Genomic DNA, 15,463 nt, shown 5'->3' on the forward strand with positions numbered 1-15,463 from the left:
CCCAATCCTGAATCCACAGAGAATTTTTCAGAGTTTGATTAATGGTTTGGTGCTACTTGTACAAACAAGTGAAATAATATCCAGTTCCTATAGGATAGTCTATGGGAGCTTTTCCAGACAAGAATGATTCCCTGGCAACTATACAACCCAGTTTTTTTTTTTAAGATGTTAAGACAGTGCTTGGAAAACTTCTGCTCTTACACAATTGCTCTTCAAAGAACCGGTCTCCAAACCCAAGTCTGAGTTTTAAGATTCACCAAAAAGAAAAGAAAAACCATGATTTTGAATGGAGATCCTTTTGGCAGTCTCTTTTGCTCACCGCCCTTAATATCACTCCCTTTATAATTAAGTGGAAGAATTCTAGTTGCGAATAGATATGAACTCAAATCAAATTCTTGGTATCAGATATAAATAGCAAACTTGCAAACACAAATGAGGGGGGAGAAAAAAATAGCTTCCCCTACATTCCTTGAAAACACAGGAGTTACAGCGGAAACTTGACAGACCTTTCAGCAACCATAAACTCAGCCCTCTGCAAACATACTGAGGATAGGGTGTAATTCTTTCCGTACACTTAGAATAGATTCCAGACACGTGTCTAACAAAGTTCAAAACGCCACAGGACATTTGAACAAAAGCAACAGATGGGACACAGAACGGCCAGTGGGGGGGGGGAGGCGGATCAAATATTTCCTAGCAAAGCAGACAAATGAAGGTCCCACTCAAATCAGGTCATGGACTAGCCCAAAGAAAAATGAAGACAATATGCAGAAGCCTGATTACATGCTAGAGCTGAATTCTTCAAACTGTGTTTTGTAAGAATTCAATGGGGTTTGGTAACAGAACCCCCCCCCCCCCAAAAAAGGTTCACTCAAATGCAACTGATTTTCTATCACTAGAGCCTTGCCAGGGATTCTGGCATTTTTATTTAGGTCAACAGGTTAGTACTGCTTTATAAAGCCTTGGTAGGACCGCACTTGGAATACGGCATCCAATTTTGGTCATCACAATAATAAAAAAAGAGATGTCGAGACTCTGGAAAGAGTGAAGAGCAACAAAGATGATTAGGGGACTGGAGGCTAAAACATATGAACAATGGTTGCAGGAATTGAAAAGAAGGACTATGTCTGAGCATGCACAGTCTTATGATCACCACGATGTAAAAAAGATGCTGAGACTCTAGAAAGAGTACAGAGAAGAGCAACAAAGATGATTAGGGGACTGGAGGCTAAAACATATAAGGAATGGTTGCTGGAATTGGGTATGTCTAGTTTAATGAAGAGAAGGACGAGGGGGGACATGATAGCAGTGTTCCAGTATCTCAGGGGCTGCCCCAAAGAAGAGGGAGNTTATTATTATTATTATTATTATTATTATTATTATTATTATTATTATTATTATTATTATTATTATTATTATTATTATTATTATTATTATTATGCTGAGATAACCAAGAAGTAAATATAGTATACAGTGGTCTATATTAAATGGTGGTTTATATTACACTATCTACAATATACACTAGGAACAAAATACATACACGTGGTAATACAGCAAACTCCAACACACAACAATTACAGCAGGAAACAGACCCGAGAAAACACAGCAGCAAAAGCCTTCCCTTTTATACTCAGGCTCTTAAAGGGATACAGACACATTGCTGAGTCATTCCTATCATTGCATCATCCACCTTACATTACATCAGCTGGTTAGCCTTTAAATTGTTATCCTGACAGACTAGGAGTGACATAACAGCAGTGTTCCAATATTTGAGGGGTTCCTATAAAAAAGAAGGGGTTGACCTATTCTCCAAAGACCTGAGAGCAGGACAAGATGCAATGGATGTACATTAATGTACATCCCTCTGCATTAACAGAGGGATAGAATCAAGATCACGTGAAGTGTTAATACCACTTTACAATGCCTTGGTAAGGCCACACTTGGAATACGGCATCCAGTTTTGGTCACCATAATGTAAAAAAGAAGTTGAGACTCTAGAAAGAGTACAGAGAAGAGCAACAAAGATGATTAGGGGACTGGAGGCTAAAACATACAAGGAACGGTTGCTGGAATTGGGTATGTCTAGTTTAAGGAAGAGAAGGACGAGGGGGGACATGATAGCAGTGTTCCAATATCTCAGGGGCTGCCACAAAGAAGAGGCAGTCAAGCTATTCTCCAAGGCGCCTGAAGGCAGGACAAGAAGCAACGGATGGAAACTAATCAAGGAGAGAAGAAACCTAGAACTAAGGAGAAATTTCCTGACAGTTAGAACAATTAACCAGTGGAACAGCCTGCCTCCAGAAGCTATGAATGCTCCAACACTGGAAGTTTTTAAGAAGAGACTGGACAGCCATTTGTCTGAAATGGTATAGGGTTTCCTGCCTGAGCAGGGGGTTGGACTAGATGACCTCCAAGGTCCCTTCCAACTTTTTTATTATTATTGTTGTTGTTGTTGTTGTTGTTGTTATTATTATTATTATTATTATTATTATTATTTTGGTCTACGCCTAAGTAGCAAATATATAACAGTAATATGGCTGTGAGGATTTATACCCATCTGTTCCAAGACCATTATTTTTAGCAATAGAATTATAGTTAGTTGCCTTTGGGGTTATCTTTTCCGCAGTTTTTTTTTAAAAAAAAGATGGAACAAATATTGAAGCAGAGTTCAAATATTTCGGCACCTGTATAGGAGTTAGTGTTGGAATGGAAAAATCCACACCAATTTTCTGAGAAAGTCTGGGGAGACAAGTGCCAGAAGAAACCAATATTCAGTTGACAGATCTTTCCTGAAAAATTAGTATGGATTTTTGTTCCCGATGTTTAGTTTTCCACGGCTGCTGCTCTGCAGGAAGCATCAGCATGGGCAAAAACATTGCTGCTAGAACGGTTATGAATTGAGCCAGCCTGGGTGAAAAAAGCTGCTCTGTATACTTTAAGCTAACTGCCGCTGCTAACTCTGGCGTTAAGCTAAGGAAATTGTCGTGCTGTTTAAATAAAAGAGTAAAGGGAAACTTTCTGAAATGACTGAAGGTTGAGATCATTTCTTAGGAAGACCCTGAACACCAGCTGTGAATTAGTAAAATAAAATTCAGGTTTCAGAGAAACCAGATAAATGCCAAGCTTGGGAAAGAGATGTTTGCGTAGAAGAGAATGCAGCTAATGGATTGACCACAACCAGACACTTGCCCTAGAAATTGGTGTCATCTGGAAGAGGTAAAGACATGTTATGACAGTGATGGAGAACCTTTTAGAGACCGAGTGCCCAAACTGCAACCCAAAACCCACTTATGCATCGTCGGGTGCTGGGTGGGTGTGGCCCATTGGGCGGGCGTGGCCCATTGGGTGGGCGTGGCCCATTGGGTGGGCATGGCTGTGGCGGTAACGGCAGACTGGGTGGGACTAAAAAATTCAATCAATCAATTCCAACTTTGCAAGATCTTTTTTTTTCCCGCGAGAAGTTAAAATTGACTGATTGATTGAACCTTTTTTTTTTGCACACGGCGGCGGAGGCCTAAAGCAAAAAGGTTTTATAAAACCCAGCTGAAGGCCTAGGACTGGGGCGACGGTGCGCGTGCCCACAGAGAGCGCTCTGAGTGCCACCTCTGGCACCCGTGCCATAGGTTTGCCACCACTCAGCAATTTTTTTTTCACAAGGAAGGCATGTCCAGTCAAAAGGGTGGTTCTGAGGGTACACTGGAAGTTCCGCCAACAGCCTTTTTCATGGTAGCGTCACGGCCACCATTTTAACTTATTTCCCCATACAGGTAGTCCTCGGCTTACGACCACAATTGAGCCCAAAATTTCTGTTGCCAACTAAGACTGTTGTGAAGTGAGTTCTGGTCAAGCCTTTCTTGCCACAACTGTTCACAACTGTGCTAAGTGCAACCCTCTGCCAAGAATTATGGCTGCTGTGTGGTCTGCCTACCTCCAGGTTGCCATATCAGTACAATCCTGTTCAGTTGTTGAAGTTTTATAGTTGGGAGATTTTTTTCCCTAAACACCTGCTTTGATGAAGCAATCCCACCCAATCCCAGCCATTGCCCATGCAATGCCATCCATGGATGTTAGGAATCTTTGCGTGCAAGAATTAATCACATCAGATTCTCAGTTCTTTAGCCCTGTCTGCTTTGCATGTTTCTGGTGGTTCATGGTACTTATGGGTAATACCCCTCCCACGTTTTACATCAATATGCAGCTTGAAAGTCTCAGTAGTCTCCTACTCTCCATTCAAAGTAGAAATATCTCATGACCATGCTTCCAATTGGTTCTGCAATTAAACAACACAACTTAATCTGTTTTAAAAGATCCCAAATTCCCGGAAGCCATAGTCTTCTCGTGGCTGTTAGAGTTTACAGTTTTTAAAACACTGAAGAAATAATAATAATAGAATTATTCCCTTGTATTTTTTCATCTTACCAATAGAAGAGAATATTTATAACTCGTGGATAAATTGCGAGGTCCTTGGTGCTCTTGTTTTTTTTTTGCAGACGTTTCATTATCCAACTTGGTAACATCATCAGTTCATCAACCAAGCTCAGGGAGCACCAAGGACCTTCTTTGGGCTTTTGAGATACTGTCAAGTAGAAACCCAAGACAGAGTCATGGATTGCTGTTCATTTTTAAACGATGCAACCATCATACGTAAACTCAGAAATTGTCACCATGATTTTAGCCAAACTCTGATAACAATTGCCCAAGGGATAAGTGAAAATATGCATTACAAAATTTGCTACCCAATTTCTTCAGAAGACTCCAGCATTTTTGAAAGTGCAGTTTCTTGACCAAATCAAAGAATGTCTACTTCATCCAGCTGTGCATCTAATGATGAAAATATTCAAACAAGTGGCAGTAACTGTAGAGAAAAACTGGGCTGTTAAAATATGGGCTGTTTCAACCAATCAAAAGACATTTTTAGATTATTTCAACTTTTCCACATTAGGAAAATCTGTTCATGCTTAGAAAAAAAAACTATGGGAATTTGTTGGAAGGTTAAAATACAGTGCTATATTTACAAAAAGGAAATGACCTTGAAGTGAAGATAATTCCTCTCCCTGTAAAATAGGGTAGATGGAAATTAACTGTCTGCCACCATCACTACATTCAAAACTAACCTAAAGTGATTGACCCATGTTCAAGGTAAACTATTGGAGAAGAGGAAGGAAATGGAATTGGGCCTTCCTTCAGTGGAAGATGTTTATTCTGCTTCTGTATATTATCTAGGAATAAATCTCTTTCCAACACTAGAGAATAAAAGGAGTTCAGGGTTGAACTGTTGAGTTCTTTGAGTTGTTTGACTTGGTTGGGTTGATTATGTTACCCTTAGACTGATAATAAACATTTGCAAGAAAACAACCAAGCTCAGAGAACACCAAGAACCCAATAAATCCCAATGGACCCAGAGTAGAGATCAGATTCTTCTATTAATAATTGTTCTTTAACGAAGAGAAGGACGAGGGGGGACATGATAGCAGTCTTCCAATATCTCAGGGGCTGCCCCAAAGAAGAGGGATTCAAGCTATTCTCCAAAGCACCTGAAGGCAGGACAAGAAGCAATGGATGGAAACTAATCAAGGAGAGAAGTAATCTAGAACTAAGGAGAAACTTCCTGACGGTTAGAACAAGGCAATGAAAGATGCTAAGGCAGCATCTCCCAAGCTTTTTCTTTCATTACCCAAAATTGCTTATCAGACAGTCCTTTTTAGTTAATGTAGGTAAAAACACTTTAAGTCAATTATGATTGGGTAACAGGCTGGGGTGTCATTACCCCAAGGAAAAGCTACACTTATCCAATTTAGACTATAAATTTAAAAAATAAACAAGTCCAATCCTGTTAATTCATCACCTTGAAGTTGCATCCTACGGAAGATTTAGGATACTTCGGAAGAAAGAGTAAACAATGAGACATGGTCCTTCCAACCAAAGGGAGCTTTTTCATAACTTCATGTTTCAACTCCTCTTCACGTTTCCTTGCCTCCCTCCATAACAACTCCTCTCTTCAACAAGCATCATTTTGGGCCCAGAAGCCAGGACATCACAAGGTTGTGAAGAAAGCTCACCACCCGGACAAAACTGGGCCAAAAGAAGTGAAAAACACTGCACAATGTTAATATCCCATTGCCCTTTTAACGATCTCTGGCTCGGCTGGGCCAGGACTGTGGTAAAAATAAAATGTTCTGCCAAACACCCTTTTTTTTAAAAAAAAGCATGTGGAGACGGTTTAGAAAAGATATAAACTGGAATTCTTTCCCTTCTCAGTTTCTCTTTGGTTACCAGTGTCTTTGGCTCAACGCCTCGTTTTGCAGCAAATACTATGTCTGTGGGAATGCCAATAATTTAATTAGGTTTCAATAAAACATGCCAAAGATCAGCCTCCTTTCCCCCTTGTCGTCTGGGCTGAAACCTAATCTGTGTCTTGTTTCAGGGATGTCAGAATTGGCTTCTGTTCCCATCCTACTGAATTTCAGATGGTTTGGCCTGGGAAACTGAAACCGTAGACTGGGATGCAATCTCCAGGAGAGTTTGGGTGTATTCGTAAGCCTTGATAGTTTGTTTGCCCTTACTAGCATGGTGCACATTTGGGAAATTTCATTTGGGTGGGCTGGGAGGAATCATTTTGCACTCTTAGGAAAAGGAATATTGGATTCACCCTTTGAGTCAAACGCCATTATCTGCATTTTACAGTTGGGTAAGAAAAATACAGTGAGTTGCAAATACTTAGCAGGGTCTTTGAGAGGAAGGTAAATTGAACTATTGGAGCAGCCCCAACCAAAGAGATGCAAGAATTTCAGATACATTGATTAACTATGGGCCATCAAGTTGTTTTCGACTCCTAGTGACTGGATGGAAGATAGATAGCTAGATAGCTAGATGGATGGATGGATGGATGGATGGATGGACGGACGGACGGACGGATGGACGGACGGACGGACGGACGGACAGACAGACAGACAGACGATAGATGGATGGATGGATGGATGGATGGATGGACGGACGGACGGACGGACGGACAGACGATAGATGGATGGATGGATGGATGGATGGGCATTTTCCATGATTCAGAGAGAAATCTAAATTGCGGTCTCTCCTGGACCAGTAGCCCTTACTCATGATGACTCATACCATATTCACTTCCATTTGGATTACTGTAATGCACTGTACATGGGGCTGCTCTTGAAGAGTACTGGGAAGGTGCAGCAGCACTGGTAGTTTGGGCATTTCTTGTTATGTGCATTTAGCACCCCTACATCCAATGGGCTTACAGGTGTGATTCAATGAGTAGTTGTCACTCTAAAGCCCTATATGGCATTGAGCCATGCTATTTGTGGGACCTCCTATCTCCTGGATCCAGTCCAAGAGGACATTCTATGGATGCTTTCTATCAAACAATGCCATCCGTTTTCGTGCCTTCTCATTGGCTGTGCCTATTCTGTAGAAAGCCCCTTTCATCTTGTTTCCAGGATATACGAATATACACATAGTAAGTGTCACACACAAACACTCTATGGACGAATCCATTGGGAAAGAGAATCTGTCCATAATCATTCATTTTCCCTCCTTGTAGACAAAATCCTTGCTTGTAACAGCTGGCCACAAACTCTATTGGTTCCTCTCTGTTTCACACGAGAAGTGTTTCTCAACCTTTACGATGGGTGGATTTCAAGTCCCAGAACTCTGGAAACTGAAGTCCACCCATTTTTAAATGTGCTGAGGTTGAGAAACACTCTTCTAGATCACAACCACACTGTGACTCCCCCCCCCTTCGTGGCATAATTTAAGAGATGTTTTTTAACCACGTAGAAGGGTCTTTCATTCTCAAGCTGAATCTTCTAACAAAATGGTGGGATAATTTGTTTCCTGGCAAAACAGCCCAACTGTCACAAGTCAACTAACCCTCTGAGAAAGATTCTTTGGCCTTTTTGTCAAAGTGGACCTTAATTAAGAACTGCTTCAAATGTCCACTGTAACAGAAAAAGAGAGTGGGGAGAATTGTGTAGATAGTCCTCGGCTTACGAGCACAATTGAACCCAACATTTCTGTTGCTGAGCAGTACAACTGGGAAACGGGTTTTGCCCCATTTTACAACCTTTCTTGCCCCTGTTGTTAAGTAAATCATTGTTAAGTTAGTAGCACGGTTGTTCAGCGAATCTGGCTCCCCCCTTGCTTATCAGAAAGTCTCAAAAGGGGATCACATGACCCTGGGACAGTGCAACTGTCATAGATTCATGCCAGTTGCCAAGTGTCCCAATTTTGATCATGTGGCCACGGGAAATGCTGTAATGGTCATAAGTGTGAAAAAAAAATTCAGTGCCATTGTAAGTTCGAATGTCACGAAATGAAGTTGTAGTCCTAACAGAAAGAAATGGATAAAAGAAGCCAAGAAACCAAGAAACTATCACGATGTTTTCAAATCCATGGTGGGCTGTTGTTTTTTTTCCCTTTCCCCATCAGCTATCAGTGACTTTACATATTGTAAAACTCAGCCCTCTTTCTCTTCGGTGCAGAGATATTTTTGGACATTCAGCATCTTCAAGAGTCCTCCAATCTTTTCCCTTTGGTACCCAACAGGGAAAACACAGCTCTCGTTTTTAAAGCTTCTACACATTGTTCAGCTTTATTTGACTTCCAGGCTGGAGGAACCCACAGCCCGGGTCCAGCCAAAACAGTTTCCAGCAAGCTTTATGCGCAAGGTGTGAGAAAGTGTGATAGAATAAAGACAGGCGTCGGTGTTTAAGCTCCTCCACAGGATTCAAGCTTAAAATGGAAACGTGTGCAGTTAATGTGCACCAATGCACAGAGTATGAACAGTAAACAGGGTGAACTAGGAATTCAGGTTAATGTGGGCAGATACGATGTTGTTGCCATTACGGAAACATGGTGGAGTGAAACCCACAAATGGAACGCACAGCTAGAGGGATTTAATTTATTTAAAAGAAACAGATCAAATAAAAGAGGAGGTGGAATTGCTCTCTATATAAGAAATAACTACACCTCTACAGAAATAGAGCACACCAATGATGAAAACTGTCTTGAATGCATTTGGGTCAATATAAAAAGGGTGAGGGGGAATGACATTGCCTTAGGTGTATACTACAGGCCACCCTACCAACCAGAGGAAATAGATGAACTTTTTGCTAGTCAGCTAACTAAGGTATGTAGGAAGCACATCACAATAGTAATGGGGGACTTTAATTACCCTGACATCAACTGGGAGACAAACTCTGCACCAAGTGGAAGATCAAACAGATTCCTGACAAACCTAGCAGACAACTTTGTCTCCCAAAAAGTAGAGAAGGGAACTAGGGTTTCCTTCCTGAGCAGGGGGATGGACTAGATGACCTCCAAGGTACCTTCCATTATTATTATTATTATTATTATTATTATTATTATTATTATTATTATTATTATCATCATCATCATCATCATCATTATTATTAAATACATAGTCTTGTTGATGCAAGCCCACATTTGCCAATTCACCTGAGTAATGTGGAGGCGTTTCAGAGGCGAATCGATTGGCAATGCTCGGATTCACACTCGCCAGGGGGAGAAATCTGTCCCTGGTTCATGAAAGCAAACTCTTTGAAATGTGCATTTCTGAACCAACATGTTAGGGACGGTTAGTCCACAGGTCACACGTAGCTCCTCGGACATCGATCTGCCAAAAGTCAATAGGGAAAAAAAACCCTAAGTAATTTGGAGCAATTCTTTCAGGTAGTTTGAATTCCTCTAGGAATTAAACAATTTTTTTTGCTTCTAACCTTAAAACCACCAAGACATCCAGAAATTACATCACCAATGTGACCACTGAATTTTGGTGGTTTGATTTTTGGCGATTCCTTGCATGGGGAGGACCCGGAGGCTCCAGCTAGTCCAAAATGCGGCCGCGCGGGCGGTGTTGGGAGGGACTCGTCGCTCCCATGTAACACCGCTGCTGCGCGAGCTGCATTGGCTGCCGGTGGCCTTCCGGGTGCGCTTCAAGGTGCTGACTATCATCTTTAAGGCGCTCCATGGCAGCGGACCGGGATACCTTCGAGACCGCCTTCTGCCACNAATAATAATAATAATAATAATAGAAGAAGTTGGCATCCCAAGAAGTCCACTTCTTTTCCCATTCTTGTTGTTCAGTCATTACATTGTGTAATTCTTTGCGACCCCATGTACTATAGCTCACCAGTCCCCCCCCTTGTCCTGCACTGCCTCCAAATGTTTGCCCAAATTCATGTTCATTGTGTTGATGACACTATCTAATCATTTCATCCTCTGCCACGCCCTTCTCTTTATGGCTTCAATCTTTCCCAACATTGGGGTCTTTCCCACTGAGTTTCCCACCCTTATTAAAAGCCAAATACCAAAAGGACTGAAAAGGTGCATGCCTCTCCTGTCATCCTGAAGTTCACAAAAGCTGAAGCCTTTTCATAGTGTCTTCATCTGAAAAGGAGCTACCAGATTCCTTTGGTGCTGGAGAAGACTCCTGCAAGTTCCCTGGACTGCAAGGCAGTCAAACCGGTCAGTCCTAGAGGAGATCAACCCCGACTGCTCTTTAGAAGGCCAGATCCTGAAGTTGAAACTCAAGTACTTTGGCCACCTAATGAGAAGGAAGGACTCACTGGAGAAGAGCCTGATGCTGGGAAAGATTGAGGGCAATAGAAGAAGGGGACGACAGAGAATGAGGTGGCTGGATGGAGTCACTGAACCAGTAGGCGCGAGCTTAAATGGACTCCAGAAGATGGTAGAGGACAGGAAGGCCTGGAGGAACGTTGTCCATGGGGTCGCGATGGGTCGGACACGACTTCGCAACTAACAACAACAACAAAGGACCAAAACAATTCTCCCACAATGTTTACAGGAGCCTCCGGGAGTCCCTTCACCTGATCAGGAGAGAAAATGATAACACCTGATCCAGGAGAGACAGCAATACACACACACACACACACACACACACACACCACACAACCCTCCACCCAACACATGCATAAATGCATACTTCACGATCCAGCATTGCTGGTTATTCTGAATTTTGCAATGCCTTTTAAGGACAAGGTTTGTGCAAAAAAGCAGCCGTTCAGGAAAATGACATACAGAAATATATTATATTAGAGGAAACCATTTGCACTGGCTGTCTTTGTGAGGGGAACTTGTAAAGCAAAACACATGCTTGCAGATATGTGACCAAAGTGCGTACAAATTCGAGTACAGAACAAAAACAAAAACTGGACTGGGAATCTAAACTCAACAGATTTCCAAAAGCAAGGAATTTAGGGGGGGGAAGCTAATGAAAACTGACAACTTGCTCCATTCCTAGTTTAAATATTGCCCAGAGTCCTAATACGTATTCTTTATTTTTGCTTAGGTGAGACACAAATCTCCTATTATGAGCTGAGATTATGGCTTATACCACAAATCACAGTTTAAAATTTTGGCTTGGCATTCTGTGTGATCTCTGCCAGTCTGGCTAAACTCTCCCAGGTGCTGCCAGTTCCTCCCCCCCCCTCCTGATTTCCTTCTGTAGATATTTCTCCCACCAACCATATTACTTTTATGATGTTAGGGTTCATTTGGGGGGAAACCTCATGTATTATTACAAAATACAGGAGAACTAAGGAGAAACTTCCTGACAGTTAGAACAATTAACCAGTGGAACAACCTGCCTCCAGAAACGGTGAATGCTCCAACACTGGAGGTTTTTAAGAAGAGACTGGTATAGGGTTCCCTGCCTGAGCAGAGTTGGACTAGATGACCTCCAAGATCCCTTCCAACTTTATTATTATTATTATATTATTATTATTATTAATCTAACTCCTTGCTCATGTGGGAGACCTATACTATTCTGGACAAATTGCTGCCCAATCTCTTCTTAAAAAACCTCCAGTGATGGAGCACCCATGACTTCTGGAGGCAAGCAGTTCCACTGGTTCATTGTTCTCACTGACAGGAACTTTCTCCTTAGTTCTAGGTTGTATCTTTCTTTGATAAGCTTCCATTTGCTACTTCTTGTCCTGCCTTCAGGTGCTTTGGGTGAACCTCCTTTTCTCTGTGAAGCCCCTCAAATATTGGAAGACTGCCATCGTGTCACCCCTAGTCCTTCTCTTTGTTATTGGCTGATTCTGTTGGCTATTTCCCCCCCCCCCTTTCAAATACCCTTTTCTTCAGTTTTGCCATCTGGAAAGAAACATGGAATCCAAATTTGTCTATTTCCCTCACTACGGTCCCTACCTGGAGATTTCAAGGGAGTCAGCAGCGTATTTCCATCTTATTGCAAATGTTTTCCTAAAGAAAGGGAAATTCGGCTATATCAGGACAGAAGCAAAAATGGCACAATCACCTCATTAAAGCCTCCTTAAAAACAAACCATCCCTTTTACAAGAAGCCATGGAAGGAAAAATTATTTTCCATGGTAAAAAAGATGCTGAGACTCTAGAAAGAGTACAGAGAAAAGCAACAAAGATGATCAGGGGACTGGAGGCTAAAGCATATAAGGAAAGGCTGCTGGAATTGGGTATGTCTAGTTTAATGAAGAGAAGGACGATGGGGGACATGATAGCAGTGTTCCAATATCTCAGGGGCTGCCCCAAAGAAGAGGGAGTCAAGCTATTCTCCAAAGCGCCTGAAGGCAGGACAAGAAGCAACGGATGGAAACTATTCAAGGAGAGAAGCAACCTGGAACTAAGGAGAAACTTCCTGACAGTTTGAACAATTAGCCAGTGGAACAACCTGCCTCCAGAAGCAGTGAATGCTCCAACACTGGACGTTTTTAAGAAGAGACTGGACAGCCATCTGTCCGAAATGGTATAGGGTTTCCTGCCTGAGCAGGGGGTTGAACTAGATGACCTCCAAGGTCCCCTCCAACTTTATTATTATTATTATTATTATTATTATTATTATTATTATTATTATTATTATTATTATTATTATTATTATTATTATTATTATTATTATTATTATTATTATTATTATTATTATTATTATTACTACTACTCCGGAGAGAAATTGCTGCGGATTATGCCCATTGAAGATGTTCTCTGGAAACACAGTTAACAAATGCATTTTTATTTAACACGCGTTATTTCTCCAGCTCAATTTTGCATCGTCTATTTTATTACGTAGGCATTTTAGCCAATGGGATAAATAATTCTTTGCGGCCAGCTGTTCCTTATGCACCGTGTCTAAGTTTGTATGGCTAAAATGAGTATCAATAAAATAAGTTGTCCTCGGCTTATAACCACAATTGAGCCCAACATTTTTGTTGCCCAGCAAGGCAACAAGTGAGTTTTGCCCAATTTTATGACCTTTGTTGCCACAATATTTTAAGCAAATCACTGAAGTTATTAAGGGAAATCATACGTCTTCCCCTGTTGACTTTGCCTGTCAGAAGCTGGCTAGGACGGTTACAAATGATAATCACATGATCTCAGGACAGTGCCACTGTCATAAATACACGCCAGTTGCCAAGCGCCCAAATTTTGATCGTGTGGATGCTGCAACAATCGTAAGCGTGAAATCCAATCCTAAGTCATTTTTTTCAATGCCATTGTGACTTCAAACAATCAGTTAACAAATGGTTGTAAGTCAAGGACTACTTGTAATTGATTATGTGCCATCAAGTGCTCTTCGACTGCTACTGACCACATAGGTGGAATGTCTCCAGGATGAACTGTCCCCAACCTGGTTCTTCAAGTTTTCCAATGGTGTCCCCATCACCACTGCAACCGTGTCCATCCATCTTGCTTGGTGGTCCTTCTTTCTCCTTCCATCTTTCCCAGCAATGGAGCTTTCTCCAGAGAACTGGGTCTTTGCATAATGTACTGGAAGTAGGATAAATTGAGCCTGATCATTTGTGCCTTGAGTGAGAACTTTGGGCAGATTTGTTTGATGACCCATCACATTGGCTATCCATTGTATTCTCAAGTGTCTTCTCCAACATCATCATTTTCCAGTTAATAGGCAATCCTTCCTTCCAGGTTCACTTTTCGGCAAACACAGCTATTTTCCAAACAAACTGACACCCCCCATGCACATGGTCCACATATATCTGTTTCTAGACAGCATATTAAAAAGCAGAGATATTACCTTGCCGACAGAGGTCCAAATAGGCAAAACTATAATTTTCCAAGTAGTCATCTATGGCTGTGAGAGTTGGACCATAAGGAAGGCTGAGTGACGAGGTATTAATGCTTTCGAATTATGGTGCTGGAGAAGACATCCTTGGGGCTTCAAGGAGATCAAACCATCAATCCTAAAGGAAATCAATCTTGACTGTCCTTTGGAAGGACAGATATTGAAGCAGAAGCTCAAATACTTTGGCCACCAAATGAGAAGAGAGGACTCACTGGAAAAGACACTGATGTTGGGAAAGATGGAGGGCAAGAGAAGAAGGAAATGGCTGAAGATGAGATGGTTAGATAGTGTCATTGACGCAATGAACATGAATTTCAGCAAATTCTGGGAGACAATGGCGGGCAGGGGGACCTGGTGTGCTGCAGTCCATGGGGTCACAAAGTTCAGACACAACTTAATGACTGAACAACAAGAAGACGTGCATGTTTACTATCTCAGTGTAACACATAGTCCATGTAACATACAGTCCATGCTCCAATATATCCTCTTGATGCTATCTGCTCTCCACAATCAATGCTCTTTGTATGTCTGGCTGCGTTTATAACAATGCTTTTGGGTAACTGTGACTTCTGCTATTGAGCGTAATTTTTTACAGAGTTGTGGTATTTTCATTTTGTTTTTGGAAGGCGGCTAAAGGGACGGGCTTGCTATTTTTATGGGGCGGAAAACGGAGGGATAATATGCGCTGAAACTGACTAGAGGGGATTAAAATCAAATTCTCTGATAAAATCTGGCAATCTAATTTGACCGGAGAAAAAAGTCTGAAATCCTTTCTACTCAGTTTCATAGCTTGATTTTGAAAGCAAATGAGGTGCCAAAGTGAGGACAGGGAGGAAGAGGGCAACTTAATCCCAGCTTTCCGCAAATAATTGTTGGGTAGAAAACAACTGGTGTCTCTTTCCAAAAAGGCTACATCAAATACACAGAAACAAAAGAACAAGAGGCTGGACATGTGCACATTTTTTTGGCAAAAAACTAGAACTGAAAACAACCACAGCTCCACTTTCCTACTTCTCCAGTATGTAGACAGCCTACAGCCCAGACACTGTGCTATTTTGATCTGTGCTGCTCCCAATATGTTGGGCTTACATGTTGTTGGCAATGAAGGGAGAATTACTGTTATGTTGCTATATGTTACATTGATGGATTATATGTCGGCAAAGCATTGTTGACACTTAGGAACCACATTGATTGATTTTCTCTGTGATGATCTGATCCTAGCCTGGTCCTTCAGGTCTTCCAAGGATGACTCCATCACTACTGAAACTGGGTCCATCCACCTTGCTGCTGATTGTCCTCTTCTTTGCTTCCCTTCCATCTTTCCCCTCTCTTAACCATGACAAAA

The sequence above is a fragment of the Protobothrops mucrosquamatus genome, unplaced genomic scaffold, assembly GCF_001527695.2.
Source record: "Protobothrops mucrosquamatus isolate PMUCROS unplaced genomic scaffold, P.Mucros_1.0 scaffold2075, whole genome shotgun sequence".
NCBI lineage: Eukaryota > Metazoa > Chordata > Lepidosauria > Squamata > Viperidae > Protobothrops > Protobothrops mucrosquamatus.